The sequence below is a fragment of the Ambystoma mexicanum genome, chromosome 5p (genome assembly GCF_040938575.1).
Source record: "Ambystoma mexicanum isolate Mex_15411 chromosome 5p, UKY_AmexF1_1, whole genome shotgun sequence".
NCBI lineage: Eukaryota > Metazoa > Chordata > Amphibia > Caudata > Ambystomatidae > Ambystoma > Ambystoma mexicanum.
Window position 1 is genome coordinate 742,978,192 of NC_090930.1, and position 18,094 is coordinate 742,996,285.

General features: G+C 39.1%; 14 non-coding genes across 14 annotated transcripts; 8 read left to right on the forward strand and 6 right to left on the reverse strand.

The window, feature by feature from the left end:
- The first annotated feature begins 2,013 nt into the window (after window positions 1-2,013).
- Window positions 2,014-2,085, forward strand: TRNAQ-UUG (transfer RNA glutamine (anticodon UUG)). Its single transcript has one exon. It is a non-coding gene; the product is annotated as a tRNA-Gln (tRNA).
- Window positions 2,086-2,982: 897 nt separating this feature from the next.
- Window positions 2,983-3,054, reverse strand: TRNAQ-CUG (transfer RNA glutamine (anticodon CUG)). Its single transcript has one exon. It is a non-coding gene; the product is annotated as a tRNA-Gln (tRNA).
- A 259-nt stretch (window positions 3,055-3,313) lies between these two features.
- Window positions 3,314-3,385, forward strand: TRNAQ-UUG (transfer RNA glutamine (anticodon UUG)). The gene has a single exon. It is a non-coding gene; the product is annotated as a tRNA-Gln (tRNA).
- Window positions 3,386-4,298: 913 nt separating this feature from the next.
- On the reverse strand, window positions 4,299-4,370 carry TRNAQ-CUG (transfer RNA glutamine (anticodon CUG)). The gene has a single exon. It is a non-coding gene; the product is annotated as a tRNA-Gln (tRNA).
- A 2,370-nt stretch (window positions 4,371-6,740) lies between these two features.
- On the forward strand, window positions 6,741-6,812 carry TRNAQ-UUG (transfer RNA glutamine (anticodon UUG)). The gene has a single exon. It is a non-coding gene; the product is annotated as a tRNA-Gln (tRNA).
- Window positions 6,813-7,709: 897 nt separating this feature from the next.
- On the reverse strand, window positions 7,710-7,781 carry TRNAQ-CUG (transfer RNA glutamine (anticodon CUG)). The gene has a single exon. It is a non-coding gene; the product is annotated as a tRNA-Gln (tRNA).
- A 259-nt stretch (window positions 7,782-8,040) lies between these two features.
- Window positions 8,041-8,112, forward strand: TRNAQ-UUG (transfer RNA glutamine (anticodon UUG)). The gene has a single exon. It is a non-coding gene; the product is annotated as a tRNA-Gln (tRNA).
- A 913-nt stretch (window positions 8,113-9,025) lies between these two features.
- Window positions 9,026-9,097, reverse strand: TRNAQ-CUG (transfer RNA glutamine (anticodon CUG)). The gene has a single exon. It is a non-coding gene; the product is annotated as a tRNA-Gln (tRNA).
- A 2,369-nt stretch (window positions 9,098-11,466) lies between these two features.
- On the forward strand, window positions 11,467-11,538 carry TRNAQ-UUG (transfer RNA glutamine (anticodon UUG)). The gene has a single exon. It is a non-coding gene; the product is annotated as a tRNA-Gln (tRNA).
- Window positions 11,539-12,445: 907 nt separating this feature from the next.
- On the reverse strand, window positions 12,446-12,517 carry TRNAQ-CUG (transfer RNA glutamine (anticodon CUG)). Its single transcript has one exon. It is a non-coding gene; the product is annotated as a tRNA-Gln (tRNA).
- A 259-nt stretch (window positions 12,518-12,776) lies between these two features.
- Window positions 12,777-12,848, forward strand: TRNAQ-UUG (transfer RNA glutamine (anticodon UUG)). Its single transcript has one exon. It is a non-coding gene; the product is annotated as a tRNA-Gln (tRNA).
- A 3,325-nt stretch (window positions 12,849-16,173) lies between these two features.
- On the forward strand, window positions 16,174-16,245 carry TRNAQ-UUG (transfer RNA glutamine (anticodon UUG)). The gene has a single exon. It is a non-coding gene; the product is annotated as a tRNA-Gln (tRNA).
- A 907-nt stretch (window positions 16,246-17,152) lies between these two features.
- Window positions 17,153-17,224, reverse strand: TRNAQ-CUG (transfer RNA glutamine (anticodon CUG)). The gene has a single exon. It is a non-coding gene; the product is annotated as a tRNA-Gln (tRNA).
- A 259-nt stretch (window positions 17,225-17,483) lies between these two features.
- On the forward strand, window positions 17,484-17,555 carry TRNAQ-UUG (transfer RNA glutamine (anticodon UUG)). Its single transcript has one exon. It is a non-coding gene; the product is annotated as a tRNA-Gln (tRNA).
- Window positions 17,556-18,094: the final 539 nt, after the last annotated feature.

Sequence of the window (18,094 nt, forward strand, 5' to 3'; positions counted from 1 at the left end):
TTGTGAATGAGCTTCAAAATGCGTTCACAGGTAATTGAACTGGTGATCTCCTCAGTTTATACACCTGGAACTCCTGTCAATAGCAACAGTCGGCAGCTGGGTTGCCAGACATTTCGTTGAAAAAAATTTGTCGACAGGACAATTGGTCGAAACCATTTGGTCGAAAACCAAATGGTCGAATTGCTTTTGTTTTTTATTTTCACTTTTTTTTTTGGGGGGGGGGTTGGGGGGGTCCCCCCAACCCCCTTTTTTTCTAAAACCCCCTTTTTTTCCCTAAACTACAACCTAAAAAATTATATATAAATAAATTAAAAAATCGACCATTTGGCTTTCGACCAAATTACGTCGACCAAATGTCTTTCGACGAAATGTCTTTCGACGAAATGTCCGGTCAGCGGCAGCTGGTCTGTGTCAGTAATGGCAATTTGATTTAGCCATTTTCACAACTCCCTAATAAATGAACAAAATGTTCCATTTGTAGGCACAGTTACATGCTATGGTATGTATACCATGCTTAATAACCACCATAGGAGGCTCAGAGCACCATCCGCATTCTTACGTACAAAACATGTAAGGAAATAATCAGATCTTTTGCTCTGCAGGAGTCAGGCTTCTTTAAAGCCTGACAAAGTGGCAGAGTGCCATTGTAAACTGAGGCATGATGAAACCATGCCCAAGAACCCAGGCAGGTTAAACCCTTCCACTCATGCCCCTAGGCCCCGAACGGCCAGGTTCTATAGACAGGGCAGCTGGCATGGATTATGGACACTTTTAACATAGGGTGGTTTTTCAACCTTATCTCCTCTGGGAGCAAAGCGCTGGACAGGGTTTCCTGTACGTTTTTGAGGTTCGCAGGGATCTATGTGTAGATGTTTCTTGGTGTGAAAAGCATGACACCTTTTGGGGTGACACCAGGCTCTTCTGGGAGTTAATTTGCATAATCTCTACTTTCTATTTTATGTGACATGGGGTGCAGTTACATTGTTCTGTTAATAGAAGGCAACACACAGGTCATAGTTCCAAACAGGGGTGCACGGTCTGCTTGCTAGCTTACATTTACAGTTCTATTTGGGATTCACCGCCTTTTCATAAACTGAGTACTCTTCCGGAGTATTTCTAACTTATGTAGGTGTTTTGGGGGTGTTACGTGCCTTTGTATGACTGCTGCAAACCACTTGATATTAGACATTGATTGGAAACGACATAAAAAATCCTGACACATATTGTAAGCGGACATAAAATGACCTATATTAGCTAATATAAGTAAACAGACATCACTCCCCCCTCCCCACAAAAAGGGATGTATGCGTACACAAAAAATAAAAATGAAAAACAAGCAACTACTGCAGTTAAAATCTAAAAATGTAAATTCAGTTACATGATCATGACTCGGAAGGGGAAGTTAAAAAGTAAAAAAACACACGGTAGGAGAGAGGTTAGCTTTACATGCCATGAGGGAGGAAGAGGTCTTCCAAGCACTGTTGTGTATGTTGGTCAATCCCTCTGAAACGCAAAAGGGATGTGCACATAGAAATCAAAGCAGAGTCATCCAGAGAGACTATTTAATTCTTTTTTTTTCAAATTCTCAAAAGGAAGCTGCTATCAAATTGAACTATTCATCACAGCCACTGCTAGGAAATCTATGTGCATAAAATGACAATACACCCAAAGGAAAACAAAATATAGCTATAACATGTCAGATTACTAAATTCAGAGTCCAGCCTACTAACCATTAGACCATGGGACCTAAATACTTCCGCAAATGCTGAACTTCATTATGCCAAAACAGAGGCAGTCAGAAACAATATTTAATATTGCTTAATCATATGCCTCAAGAGGAAGAATTTGATCTACATGCTCTATAAAGCACAGAGATTGCTATAGCACAACGTCAATCGACAACATCGCTGTGTTTGTATGATATCAGTCAATTGGGACTATGAATCTGTAAAAATTGTAAATGTGCTCTATATTGCCATTTCTTATTCAACGCTCTCAGGTGCATCTTGCAAGGGTTCCATGGTGTAATGCTTAGCACTTTGGACTTTGAATCCAACGATCCGAGTTCAAGTCTCGGTGGAACCGTTATCTTGCTCTTACACTCCATTTTCTAATTTCTCAAATTACAATTCAACAGAGTTAATATTCAGAAGTTCAGTCGACTCAGGTAGCCGTTTTCACACTCTCTCTCTCTCTGCACGACATTACATTTAAATGCACTTTGGTGCCTGATACCAATACAGTGATGCAACTACATATCGTTAATGTAAGGTCAATCAGAGTGGGCACCCAGATATCTCTCAGAAACATTTTCCACAGATGAATAATGTCCAACCTTAACTCTATGAAAAGAAAAATGTACACACTATGTGCAGTAGATTCTCTGCTCACTGGAACATGCAGAAACAACATTGATGTGAAAAGATTGGAAAAAGCCCTATTTTATTAACATTAAAAAATGTTCTACAATTATTTTGGTGAATCATATTCACTTTCACAATCATTCCTATGTTTCAAGCAATTTGATGGTCTTATTGAATGTGTAAAAAATGTAATTCTTTGAGTTGACAAACTGTATGGAGAGCAAACTTTTTATAACTTACAAGAGTTATGAGTTCTAGAAAGTAGTGCATTTACTGATCAAGTGCCCTTGTTTAAATGTACTTACTTTATTTGGATCACACCTTTCTCGAAAGAAGAAATAAACTCTAAATTATCAGGAAACAATTCAACTGATTTTAGGGGCCTCCTGGGCTTTCAATGCAAATCGCTGAGATCAAAAGCCAGTTTAATAGCCATTATACCTTGGAGCTTTGGAGATATGAGAGTGGGCAGTTTCTTTGTGGCAAAAGAGAGTCATCCCCAGAAACTATTAATATTCTTTGGTCAAAGAAGACTGCCATCAAAGTGGCTGTAAAGCAAAGCTATTGCTGTTATATCTATCTGCAAATGAAAGGCAACTCTAAAAGAGAAGCAGCCCCAAGGTCCCACCGAGACTTGAACTTGGATCGCTGGATTCAGAGTCCAGAGTGCTAACCATTACACCATGGAACCCACATATTCAGAAGAATGATGCACTTCATTCTGGAAAAACAGAGCACATCAGAGAAAATATGTAATATTCCTATATCATTAGACTCCAGAGGAAGAATTTGATCCAAATGAGACATGAAGCCAATACTTTGCGATTGCACAGCATCCAACAGCAACAGTGCTGCTTCGATATAATATCAGTAAACGGTTACTATAGGTCAGTAAAAATCTTGAATGTGCCCTATATTCTCATTTCCCTTATGAAGCTCTGCTCAACAAGGGTTCCATGGTGTAATGGTTAGCACTTTGGACTTTGAATCCAGCGATCCGAGTTCAAGTCTCGGTGGAACCTCTCTCTTGCTCTAGCACACTTTGTCTCCTTGTTGTCTTAAATTATAGGCCAAAGATAGTAATATTCATAAGGTTAGTGGTGTAGGGTATTCATTTTCGCTCTCACTCTCTGGCATAACTTTTCATAAAAATCCACTTTTGTGCCTAGCACCTTAACCTTTATGCATTTTTTTTAAATGTATGAACAGTGAGGTCATTCTGAGTCGATGGGCAGATCTGCATCGGAAACATACATAAAAGATTTGAAATTTTCAAACTTAACTCAATGTTAAGAAACATGCTCAATCTGTGACCCAATGGATTCTCTTTTTACTTGAAGATGCAGCAACAACATTAATAATACCATTTTGGGAAAAGCAGCTCTATTGTATCGCCATTCTCTTTCAAAATTGTTAAAGGGTTAATCCTATGAAAAGCGACCACATTCAGAATCAATGATATTAATCAAGCGTCTTAACAGTCTTTACATGTTTGTAAAATGAAGGTATCAGTTTGAGATGAAAAATAGAACGAAGAACACACTTTTCTTAATTCACAAAAGGCCTGAGGTGTATAAATACTGTTTGTACCGACCAAGGGCCCATTCGTGAATGTACTTACTTTAGTTGGATCATACCTTTCTTCAAAGAAGACATCCACAATAAACGATAAGGGAAAGGTTCGATTGATGGTAAACTCTTACAGAGATTTGAATGCAAATTATTGGATTCAACCTCCAGGGTGCTACCATTACACCATGGGTCTTTCACACCACAGAAAGTGGTGGGTTTCATTGTGGCTAAAGAGCGTCATCCATGGAAAATCTTTCTTTTTTCAAATGCACCCAGGGAATAATGCTATGAAAGTGGGCGACACAGCAGCGTCATTGCTATTAAAACAAGACACTGAGAGGAAAACAAACACAGTAATTCCCAAGGTCCCACCGAGATTTGAACTCGGATCGCTGGATTCAGAGTCCAGAGTGACAACCATTACACCATGGAACCTACATACTTAGTGACATGATGAACGTCATTGCAGCAAAAAAAGAGCCTTTTAGAGAATGTATGCAATATTCTTTTATCTTATGCCTCCAGAGGAAGAATCCTATCCAAATGAGCTGTAAAGCAAAGAGTTTGCTATTGCGCAACAACCAACTAAACAGTTCCACATTTGCATAATATCCGTGGGCTAGGAATATGAGTTTGTTAAAATGATGCATGAGATCTCGATTCTCATTTCTGTTACAACTCTGTCAGGTTGCACCAGCAAGGGGCCCATGGTGTAATGGTTAGCAAAGAACATTACTGAAGGGCCCCTCGGCCAGCCAGAAAGCCAAAATGGAGAGAACGGGCATGAACTGGTTGTGAATGAGCTTCAAAATGCGTTCACAGGTAATTGAACTGGTGATCTCCTCAGTTTATACACCTGGAACTCCTGTCAATAGCAACAGTCGGCAGCTGGGTTGCCAGACATTTCGTTGAAAAAAATTTGTCGACAGGACAATTGGTCGAAACCATTTGGTCGAAAACCAAATGGTCGAATTGCTTTTGTTTTTTATTTTCACTTTTTTTTTTGGGGGGGGGGTTGGGGGGGTCCCCCCAACCCCCTTTTTTTCTAAAACCCCCTTTTTTTCCCTAAACTACAACCTAAAAAATTATATATAAATAAATTAAAAAATCGACCATTTGGCTTTCGACCAAATTACGTCGACCAAATGTCTTTCGACGAAATGTCTTTCGACGAAATGTCCGGTCAGCGGCAGCTGGTCTGTGTCAGTAATGGCAATTTGATTTAGCCATTTTCACAACTCCCTAATAAATGAACAAAATGTTCCATTTTTAGGCACAGTTACATGCTATGGTATGTATACCATGCTTAATAACCACCATAGGAGGCTCAGAGCACCATCCGCATTCTTACGTACAAAACATGTAAGGAAATAATCAGATCTTTTGCTCTGCAGGAGTCAGGCTTCTTTAAAGCCTGACAAAGTGGCAGAGTGCCATTGTAAACTGAGGCATGATGAAACCATGCCCAAGAACCCAGGCAGGTTAAACCCTTCCACTCATGCCCCTAGGCCCCGAACGGCCAGGTTCTATAGACAGGGCAGCTGGCATGGATTATGGACACTTTTAACATAGGGTGGTTTTTCAACCTTATCTCCTCTGGGAGCAAAGCGCTGGACAGGGTTTCCTGTACGTTTTTGAGGTTCGCAGGGATCTATGTGTAGATGTTTCTTGGTGTGAAAAGCATGACACCTTTTGGGGTGACACCAGGCTCTTCTGGGAGTTAATTTGCATAATCTCTACTTTCTATTTTATGTGACATGGGGTGCAGTTACATTGTTCTGTTAATAGAAGGCAACACACAGGTCATAGTTCCAAACAGGGGTGCACGGTCTGCTTGCTAGCTTACATTTACAGTTCTATTTGGGATTCACCGCCTTTTCATAAACTGAGTACTCTTCCGGAGTATTTCTAACTTATGTAGGTGTTTTGGGGGTGTTACGTGCCTTTGTATGACTGCTGCAAACCACTTGATATTAGACATTGATTGGAAACGACATAAAAAATCCTGACACATATTGTAAGCGGACATAAAATGACCTATATTAGCTAATATAAGTAAACAGACATCACTCCCCCCTCCCCACAAAAAGGGATGTATGCGTACACAAAAAATAAAAATGAAAAACAAGCAACTACTGCAGTTAAAATCTAAAAATGTAAATTCAGTTACATGATCATGACTCGGAAGGGGAAGTTAAAAAGTAAAAAAACACACGGTAGGAGAGAGGTTAGCTTTACATGCCATGAGGGAGGAAGAGGTCTTCCAAGCACTGTTGTGTATGTTGGTCAATCCCTCTGAAACGCAAAAGGGATGTGCACATAGAAATCAAAGCAGAGTCATCCAGAGAGACTATTTAATTCTTTTTTTTTCAAATTCTCAAAAGGAAGCTGCTATCAAATTGAACTATTCATCACAGCCACTGCTAGGAAATCTATGTGCATAAAATGACAATACACCCAAAGGAAAACAAAATATAGCTATAACATGTCAGATTACTAAATTCAGAGTCCAGCCTACTAACCATTAGACCATGGGACCTAAATACTTCCGCAAATGCTGAACTTCATTATGCCAAAACAGAGGCAGTCAGAAACAATATTTAATATTGCTTAATCATATGCCTCAAGAGGAAGAATTTGATCTACATGCTCTATAAAGCACAGAGATTGCTATAGCACAACGTCAATCGACAACATCGCTGTGTTTGTATGATATCAGTCAATTGGGACTATGAATCTGTAAAAATTGTAAATGTGCTCTATATTGCCATTTCTTATTCAACGCTCTCAGGTGCATCTTGCAAGGGTTCCATGGTGTAATGCTTAGCACTTTGGACTTTGAATCCAACGATCCGAGTTCAAGTCTCGGTGGAACCGTTATCTTGCTCTTACACTCCATTTTCTAATTTCTCAAATTACAATTCAACAGAGTTAATATTCAGAAGTTCAGTCGACTCAGGTAGCCGTTTTCACACTCTCTCTCTCTCTGCACGACATTACATTTAAATGCACTTTGGTGCCTGATACCAATACAGTGATGCAACTACATATCGTTAATGTAAGGTCAATCAGAGTGGGCACCCAGATATCTCTCAGAAACATTTTCCACAGATGAATAATGTCCAACCTTAACTCTATGAAAAGAAAAATGTACACACTATGTGCAGTAGATTCTCTGCTCACTGGAACATGCAGAAACAACATTGATGTGAAAAGATTGGAAAAAGCCCTATTTTATTAACATTAAAAAATGTTCTACAATTATTTTGGTGAATCATATTCACTTTCACAATCATTCCTATGTTTCAAGCAATTTGATGGTCTTATTGAATGTGTAAAAAATGTAATTCTTTGAGTTGACAAACTGTATGGAGAGCAAACTTTTTATAACTTACAAGAGTTATGAGTTCTAGAAAGTAGTGCATTTACTGATCAAGTGCCCTTGTTTAAATGTACTTACTTTATTTGGATCACACCTTTCTCGAAAGAAGAAATAAACTCTAAATTATCAGGAAACAATTCAACTGATTTTAGGGGCCTCCTGGGCTTTCAATGCAAATCGCTGAGATCAAAAGCCAGTTTAATAGCCATTATACCTTGGAGCTTTGGAGATATGAGAGTGGGCAGTTTCTTTGTGGCAAAAGAGAGTCATCCCCAGAAACTATTAATATTCTTTGGTCAAAGAAGACTGCCATCAAAGTGGCTGTAAAGCAAAGCTATTGCTGTTATATCTATCTGCAAATGAAAGGCAACTCTAAAAGAGAAGCAGCCCCAAGGTCCCACCGAGACTTGAACTTGGATCGCTGGATTCAGAGTCCAGAGTGCTAACCATTACACCATGGAACCCACATATTCAGAAGAATGATGCACTTCATTCTGGAAAAACAGAGCACATCAGAGAAAATATGTAATATTCCTATATCATTAGACTCCAGAGGAAGAATTTGATCCAAATGAGACATGAAGCCAATACTTTGCGATTGCACAGCATCCAACAGCAACAGTGCTGCTTCGATATAATATCAGTAAACGGTTACTATAGGTCAGTAAAAATCTTGAATGTGCCCTATATTCTCATTGCCCTTATGAAGCTCTGCTCAACAAGGGTTCCATGGTGTAATGGTTAGCACTTTGGACTTTGAATCCAGCGATCCGAGTTCAAGTCTCGGTGGAACCTCTCTCTTGCTCTAGCACACTTTGTCTCCTTGTTGTCTTAAATTATAGGCCAAAGATAGTAATATTCATAAGGTTAGTGGTGTAGGGTATTCATTTTCGCTCTCACTCTCTGGCATAACTTTTCATAAAAATCCACTTTTGTGCCTAGCACCTTAACCTTTATGCATTTTTTTTAAATGTATGAACAGTGAGGTCATTCTGAGTCGATGGGCAGATCTGCATCGGAAACATACATAAAAGATTTGAAATTTTCAAACTTAACTCAATGTTAAGAAACATGCTCAATCTGTGACCCAATGGATTCTCTTTTTACTTGAAGATGCAGCAACAACATTAATAATACCATTTTGGGAAAAGCAGCTCTATTGTATCGCCATTCTCTTTCAAAATTGTTAAAGGGTTAATCCTATGAAAAGCGACCACATTCAGAATCAATGATATTAATCAAGCGTCTTAACAGTCTTTACATGTTTGTAAAATGAAGGTATCAGTTTGAGATGAAAAATAGAACGAAGAACACACTTTTCTTAATTCACAAAAGGCCTGAGGTGTATAAATACTGTTTGTACCGACCAAGGGCCCATTCGTGAATGTACTTACTTTAGTTGGATCATACCTTTCTTCAAAGAAGACATCCACAATAAACGATAAGGGAAAGGTTCGATTGATGGTAAACTCTTACAGAGATTTGAATGCAAATTATTGGATTCAACCTCCAGGGTGCTACCATTACACCATGGGTCTTTCACACCACAGAAAGTGGTGGGTTTCATTGTGGCTAAAGAGCGTCATCCATGGAAAATCTTTCTTTTTTCAAATGCACCCAGGGAATAATGCTATGAAAGTGGGCGACACAGCAGCGTCATTGCTATTAAAACAAGACACTGAGAGGAAAACAAACACAGTAATTCCCAAGGTCCCACCGAGATTTGAACTCGGATCGCTGGATTCAGAGTCCAGAGTGACAACCATTACACCATGGAACCTACATACTTAGTGACATGATGAACGTCATTGCAGCAAAAAAAGAGCCTTTTAGAGAATGTATGCAATATTCTTTTATCTTATGCCTCCAGAGGAAGAATCCTATCCAAATGAGCTGTAAAGCAAAGAGTTTGCTATTGCGCAACAACCAACTAAACAGTTCCACATTTGCATAATATCCGTGGGCTAGGAATATGAGTTTGTTAAAATGATGCATGAGATCTCGATTCTCATTTCTGTTACAACTCTGTCAGGTTGCACCAGCAAGGGGCCCATGGTGTAATGGTTAGCAAAGAACATTACTGAAGGGCCCCTCGGCCAGCCAGAAAGCCAAAATGGAGAGAACGGGCATGAACTGGTTGTGAATGAGCTTCAAAATGCGTTCACAGGTAATTGAACTGGTGATCTCCTCAGTTTATACACCTGGAACTCCTGTCAATAGCAACAGTCGGCAGCTGGGTTGCCAGACATTTCGTTGAAAAAAATTTGTCGACAGGACAATTGGTCGAAACCATTTGGTCGAAAACCAAATGGTCGAATTGCTTTTGTTTTTTATTTTCACTTTTTTTTTTGGGGGGGGGGTTGGGGGGGTCCCCCCAACCCCCTTTTTTTCTAAAACCCCCTTTTTTTCCCTAAACTACAACCTAAAAAATTATATATAAATAAATTAAAAAATCGACCATTTGGCTTTCGACCAAATTACGTCGACCAAATGTCTTTCGACGAAATGTCTTTCGACGAAATGTCCGGTCAGCGGCAGCTGGTCTGTGTCAGTAATGGCAATTTGATTTAGCCATTTTCACAACTCCCTAATAAATGAACAAAATGTTCCATTTGTAGGCACAGTTACATGCTATGGTATGTATACCATGCTTAATAACCACCATAGGAGGCTCAGAGCACCATCCGCATTCTTACGTACAAAACATGTAAGGAAATAATCAGATCTTTTGCTCTGCAGGAGTCAGGCTTCTTTAAAGCCTGACAAAGTGGCAGAGTGCCATTGTAAACTGAGGCATGATGAAACCATGCCCAAGAACCCAGGCAGGTTAAACCCTTCCACTCATGCCCCTAGGCCCCGAACGGCCAGGTTCTATAGACAGGGCAGCTGGCATGGATTATGGACACTTTTAACATAGGGTGGTTTTTCAACCTTATCTCCTCTGGGAGCAAAGCGCTGGACAGGGTTTCCTGTACGTTTTTGAGGTTCGCAGGGATCTATGTGTAGATGTTTCTTGGTGTGAAAAGCATGACACCTTTTGGGGTGACACCAGGCTCTTCTGGGAGTTAATTTGCATAATCTCTACTTTCTATTTTATGTGACATGGGGTGCAGTTACATTGTTCTGTTAATAGAAGGCAACACACAGGTCATAGTTCCAAACAGGGGTGCACGGTCTGCTTGCTAGCTTACATTTACAGTTCTATTTGGGATTCACCGCCTTTTCATAAACTGAGTACTCTTCCGGAGTATTTCTAACTTATGTAGGTGTTTTGGGGGTGTTACGTGCCTTTGTATGACTGCTGCAAACCACTTGATATTAGACATTGATTGGAAACGACATAAAAAATCCTGACACATATTGTAAGCGGACATAAAATGACCTATATTAGCTAATATAAGTAAACATCATCACTCCCCCCTCCCCACAAAAAGGGATGTATGCGTACACAAAAAATAAAAATGAAAAACAAGCAACTACTGCAGTTAAAATCTAAAAATGTAAATTCAGTTACATGATCATGACTCGGAAGGGGAAGTTAAAAAGTAAAAAAACACACGGTAGGAGAGAGGTTAGCTTTACATGCCATGAGGGAGGAAGAGGTCTTCCAAGCACTGTTGTGTATGTTGGTCAATCCCTCTGAAACGCAAAAGGGATGTGCACATAGAAATCAAAGCAGAGTCATCCAGAGAGACTATTTAATTCTTTTTTTTTCAAATTCTCAAAAGGAAGCTGCTATCAAATTGAACTATTCATCACAGCCACTGCTAGGAAATCTATGTGCATAAAATGACAATACACCCAAAGGAAAACAAAATATAGCTATAACATGTCAGATTACTAAATTCAGAGTCCAGCCTACTAACCATTAGACCATGGGACCTAAATACTTCCGCAAATGCTGAACTTCATTATGCCAAAACAGAGGCAGTCAGAAACAATATTTAATATTGCTTAATCATATGCCTCAAGAGGAAGAATTTGATCTACATGCTCTATAAAGCACAGAGATTGCTATAGCACAACGTCAATCGACAACATCACTGTGTTTGTATGATATCAGTCAATTGGGACTATGAATCTGTAAAAATTGTAAATGTGCTCTATATTGCCATTTCTTATTCAACGCTCTCAGGTGCATCTTGCAAGGGTTCCATGGTGTAATGCTTAGCACTTTGGACTTTGAATCCAACGATCCGAGTTCAAGTCTCGGTGGAACCGTTATCTTGCTCTTACACTCCATTTTCTAATTTCTCAAATTACAATTCAACAGAGTTAATATTCAGAAGTTCAGTCGACTCAGGTAGCCGTTTTCACACTCTCTCTCTCTCTGCACGACATTACATTTAAATGCACTTTGGTGCCTGATACCAATACAGTGATGCAACTACATATCGTTAATGTACAATCCCTAAGGTCAATCAGAGTGGGCACCCAGATATCTCTCAGAAACATTTTCCACAGATGAATAATGTCCAACCTTAACTCTATGAAAAGAAAAATGTACACACTATGTGCAGTAGATTCTCTGCTCACTGGAACATGCAGAAACAACATTGATGTGAAAAGATTGGAAAAAGCCCTATTTTATTAACATTAAAAAATGTTATACAATTATTTTGGTGAATCATATTCACTTTCACAATCATTCCTATGTTTCAAGCAATTTGATGGTCTTATTAAATGTGTAAAAAATGTAATTCTTTGAGTTGACAAACTGTATGGAGAGCAAACTTTTTATAACTTACAAGAGTTATGAGTTCTAGAAAGTAGTGCATTTACTGATCAAGTGCCCTTGTTTAAATGTACTTACTTTATTTGGATCACACCTTTCTCGAAAGAAGAAATAAACTCTAAATTATCAGGAAACAATTCAACTGATTTTAGGGGCCTCCTGGGCTTTCAATGCAAATCGCTGAGATCAAAAGCCAGTTTAATAGCCATTATACCTTGGAGCTTTGGAGATATGAGAGTGGGCAGTTTCTTTGTGGCAAAAGAGAGTCATCCCCGGAAACTATTAATATTCTTTGGTCAAAGAAGACTGCCATCAAAGTGGGCTGTAAAGCAAAGCTATTGCTGTTATATCTATCTGCAAATTAAAGGCAACTCTAAAAGAGAAGCAGCCCCAAGGTCCCACCGAGACTTGAACTCGGATCGCTGGATTCAGAGTCCAGAGTGCTAACCATTACACCATGGAACCCACATATTCAGTAGCATGATGCACTTCATTCTGGAAAAACAGAGCACATCAGAGAAAATATTTAATATTCCTATATCATTAGACTCCAGAGGAAGAATTTGATCCAAATGAGACATGAAGCCAATACTTTGCGATTGCACAGCATCCAACAGCAACAGTGCTGCTTCGATATAATATCAGTAAACGGTTACTATAGGTCAGTAAAAATCTTGACTGTGCCCTATATTCTCATTGCCCTTATGAAGCTCTGCTCAACAAGGGTTCCATGGTGTAATGGTTAGCACTTTGGACTTTGAATCCAGCCATCCGAGTTCAAGTCTTGGTGGAACCTCTCTCTTGCTCTAACACACTTTGTCTCCTTGTTGTCTTAAATTATAGGCCAAAGATAGTAATATTCATAAGGTTAGTGGTGTAGGGTATTCATTTTCGCTCTCACTCTCTGGCATAAATTTTCATAAAAATCCACTTTTGTGCCTAGCACCTTAACCTTTATGCATTTTTTTTAAATGTATGAACAGTGAGGTCATTCTGAGTCGATGGGCAGATCTGCATCGGAAACATACGTAAAAGATTTGAAATTTTCAAACTTAACTCAATGTTAAGAAACATGCTCAATCTGTGACCCAATGGATTCTCTTTTTACTTGAAGATGCAGCAACAACATTAATAATACCATTTTGGGAAAAGCAGCTCTATTGTATCGCCATTCTCTTTCAAAATTGTTAAAGGGTTAATCCTATGAAAAGCGACCACATTCAGAATCAATGATATTAATCAAGCGTCTTAACAGTCTTTACATGTTTGTAAAATGAAGGTATCAGTTTGAGATGAAAAATAGAACGAAGAACACACTTTCTTTTCTTAATTCACAAAAGGCCTGAGGTGTATAAATACTGTTTGTACCGACCAAGGGCCCATTCGTGAATGTACTTACTTTAGTTGGATCATACCTTTCTTCAAAGAAGACATCCACAATAAACGATAAGGGAAAGGTTCGACTGATGGTAAACTCTTACAGAGATTTGAATGCAAATTATTGGATTCAACCTCCAGGGTGCTACCATTACACCATGGGTCTTTCACACCACAGAAAGTGGTGGGTTTCATTGTGGCTAAAGAGCGTCATCCATGGAAAATCTTTCTTTTTTCAAATGCACCCAGGGAATAATGCTATGAAAGTGGGCGACACAGCAGCGTCATTGCTATTAAAACAAGACACTGAGAGGAAAACAAACACAGTAATTCCCAAGGTCCGGATCGCTGGATTCAGAGTCCAGAGTGCTAACCATTACACCATGGAACCCACATACTTAGTAACATAATGAACGTCATTGCAGCAAAAAAAGAGCCTTTTAGAGAATGTATGCAATATTCTTTTATCTTATGCCTCCAGAGGAAGAATCCTATCCAAATGAGCTGTAAAGCAAAGAGTTTGCTATTGCGCAACAACCAACTAAACAGTTCCACATTTGCATAATATCCGTGGGCTAGGAATATGAGTTTGTTAAAATGATGCATGAGATCTCGATTCACATTTCTGTTACAACTCTGTCAGGTTGCACCAGCAAGGGGCCCATGGTGTAATGGTTAGCAAAGAACATTACTGAAGGGCCCCTCGGCCAGCCAGAAAGCCAAAATGGAGAGAACGGGCATGAACTGGTTGTGAATGAGCTTCAAAATGCATGCACAGGTAATTGAACTGGTGATCTCCTCAGTTTATACACCTGGAACTCCTGTCAATAGCAACAGTCGGCAGCTGGGTTGCCAGACATTTCGTCGAAAAAAATTTGTCGACAGGACAATTGGTCGAAACCATTTGGTCGAAAACCAAATGGTCGAATTGCTTTTGTTTTTTATTTTCACTTTTTTTTTGGGGGGGGCGGTTTGGGGGGGTCCCCCAACCCCCTTTTTCTCTAAAAACCCCTTTTTTTCCCTAAACTACAACCTAAAAAAATATATATAAATAAATTAAAAAATCGACCATTTGGCTTTCGACCAAATTACGTCGACCAAATGTCTTTCGACAAAATGTCTTTCGACGAAATGTCCGGACAGCGGCAGCTGGTCTGTGTCAGTAATGGCAATTTGATTTTGCCATTTTCACAACTCCCTAATAAATGAACAAAATGTTCCATTTGTAGGCACAGTTACATGCTATGGTATGTATACCATGCTTAATAACCACCATAGGAGGCTCAGAGCACCATCCGCATTCTTACGTACAAAACATGTAAGGAAATAATCAGATCTTTTGCTCTGCAGGAGTCAGGCTTCTTTAAAGCCTGACAAAGTGGCAGAGTGCCATTGTAAACTGAGGCATGATGAAACCATGCCCAAGAACCCAGGCAGGTTAAACCCTTCCACTCATGCCCCTAGGCCTATAGACAGGGCAGCTGGCATGGATTATGGACACTTTTAACATAGGGTGGTTTTTCAACCTTATCTCCTCTGGGAGCAAAGCGCTGGACAGGGTTTCCTGTACGTTTTTGAGGTTCGCAGGGATCTATGTGTGGATGTTTCTTGGTGTGAAAAGCATGACACCTTTTGGGGTGACACCAGGCTCTTCTGGGAGTTAATTTACATAATCTCTACTTTCTATTTTATGTGACATGGGCTGCAGTTACATTGTTCTGTTAATAGAGGGCAACACACAGGTCATAGTTCCAAACAGGGGTGCACGGTCTGCTTGCTAGCTTACATTTACAGTTCTATTTGGGATTCACCGCCTTTTCATAAACTGAGTACTCTTCCGGAGTATTTCTAACTTATGTAGGTGTTTTGGGGGTGTTACGTGCCTTTGTATGACTGCTGCAAACCACTTGATATTAGACATTGATTGGAAACGACATAAAAAATCCTGACACATATTGTAAGCAGACATAAAATGACCTATATTAGCTAATATAAGTAAACAGACATCACTCCCCCTCCCCACAAAAAGGGATGTATGCGTACACAAAAAATAAAAATGAAAAACAAGCAACTACTGCAGTTAAAATCTAAAAATGTAAATTCAGTTACATGATCATGACTCGGAAGGGGAAGTTAAAAAGTAAAAAAACACAAGGTAGGAGAGAGGTTAGCTTTACATGCCATGAGGGAGGAAGAGGTCTTCCAAGCACTGTTGTGTATGTTGGTCAATCCCTCTGAAACGCAAAAGGGATGTGCACATAGAAATCAAAGCAGAGTCATCCAGAGAGACTATTTAATTCTTTTTTTTTCAAATTCTCAAAAGGAAGCTGCTATCAAATTGAACTATTCATCACAGCCACTGCTAGGAAATCTATGTGCATAAAATGACAATACACCCAAAGGAAAACAAAATATAGCTATAACATGTCAGATTACTAAATTCAGAGTCCAGCCTACTAACCATTAGACCATGGAACCTAAATACTTCCGCAAATGCTGAACTTCATTATGCCAAAACAGAGGCAGTCAGAAACAATATTTAATATTGCTTAATCATATGCCTCAAGAAGAAGAATTTGATCTACATGCTCTATAAAGCACAGAGATTTCTATAGCACAACGTCAATCGACAACATCGCTGTGTTTGTATGATATCAGTCAATTGGGACTATGAATCTGTAAAAATTGTAAATGTGCTCTATATTGCCATTTCTGATTCAACGCTCTCAGGTGCATCTTGCAAGGGTTCCATGGTGTAATGGTTAGCACTTTGGACTTTGAATCCAACGATCCGAGTTCAAGTCTCGGTGGAACCGTTATCTTGCTCTTACACTCCATTTTCTAATTTCTCAAATTACAATTCAACAGAGTTAATATTCAGAAGTTCAGTCGACTCAGGTAGCCGTTTTCACACTCTCTCTCTCTCTGCACGACATTACATTTAAATGCACTTTGGTGCCTGATACCAATACAGTGATGCAACTACATATCGTTAATGTACAATCCCTAAGGTCAATCAGAGTGGGCACCCAGATATCTCTCAGAAACATTTTCCACAGATGAATAATGTCCAACCTTAACTCTATGAAAAGAAAAATGTACACACTATGTGCAGTAGATTCTCTGCTCACTGGAACATGCAGAAACAACATTGATGTGAAAAGATTGGAAAAAGCCCTATTTTATTAACATTAAAAAATGTTATACAATTATTTTGGTGAATCATATTCACTTTCACAATCATTCCTATGTTTCAAGCAATTTGATGGTCTTATTAAATGTGTAAAAAATGTAATTCTTTGAGTTGACAAACTGTATGGAGAGCAAACTTTTTATAACTTACAAGAGTTATGAGTTCTAGAAAGTAGTGCATTTACTGATCAAGTGCCCTTGTTTAAATGTACTTACTTTATTTGGATCACACCTTTCTCGAAAGAAGAAATAAACTCTAAATTATCAGGAAACAATTCAACTGATTTTAGGGGCCTCCTGGGCTTTCAATGCAAATCGCTGAGATCAAAAGCCAGTTTAATAGCCATTATACCTTGGAGCTTTGGAGATATGAGAGTGGGCAGTTTCTTTGTGGCAAAAGAGAGTCATCCCCAGAAAGTATTAATATTCTTTGGTCAAAGAAGACTGCCATCAACGTGGGCTGTAAAGCATAGCTATTGCTGTTATGTCTATCTGCAAATGAAAGGCAACTCTAAAAGAGAAGCAGCCCCAAGGTCCCACCGAGACTTGAACTCAGATCGCTGGATTCAGAGTCCAGAGTGCTAACCATTACACCATGGAACCCACATATTCAGTAGCATGATGCACTTCATTCAGGAAAAACAGAGCACATCAGAGAAAATATGTAATATTCCTATATCATTAGACTCCAGAGGAAGAATTTGATCCAAATGAGACATGAAGCCAATACTTTGCGATTGCACAGCATCCAACAGCAACAGTGCTGCTTCGATATAATATCAGTAAACGGTTACTATAGGTCAGTAAAAATCTTGACTGTGCCCTATATTCTCATTGCCCTTATGAAGCTCTGCTCAACAAGGGTTCCATGGTGTAATGGTTAGCACTTTGGACTTTGAATCCAGCGATCCGAGTTCAAGTCTCGGTGGAACCTCTCTCTTGCTCTAACACACTTTGTCTCCTTGTTGTCTTAAATTATAGGCCAAAGATAGTAATATTCATAAGGTTAGTGGTGTAGGGTATTCATTTTCGCTCTCACTCTCTGGCATAACTTTTCATAAAAATCCACTTTTGTGCCTAGCACCTTAACCTTTATGCATTTTTTTTAAATGTATGAACAGTGAGGTCATTCTGAGTCGATGGGCAGATCTGCATCGGAAACATACATAAAAGATTTGAAATTTTCAAACTTAACTCAATGTTAAGAAACATGCTCAATCTGTGACCCAATGGATTCTCTTTTTACTTGAAGATGCAGCAACAACATTAATAATACCATTTTGGGAAAAGCAGCTCTATTGTATCGCCATTCTCTTTCAAAATTGTTAAAGGGTTAATCCTATGAAAAGCGACCACATTCAGAATCAATGATATTAATCAAGCGTCTTAACAGTCTTTACATGTTTGTAAAATGAAGGTATCAGTTTGAGATGAAAAATAGAACGAAGAACACACTTTTCTTAATTCACAAAA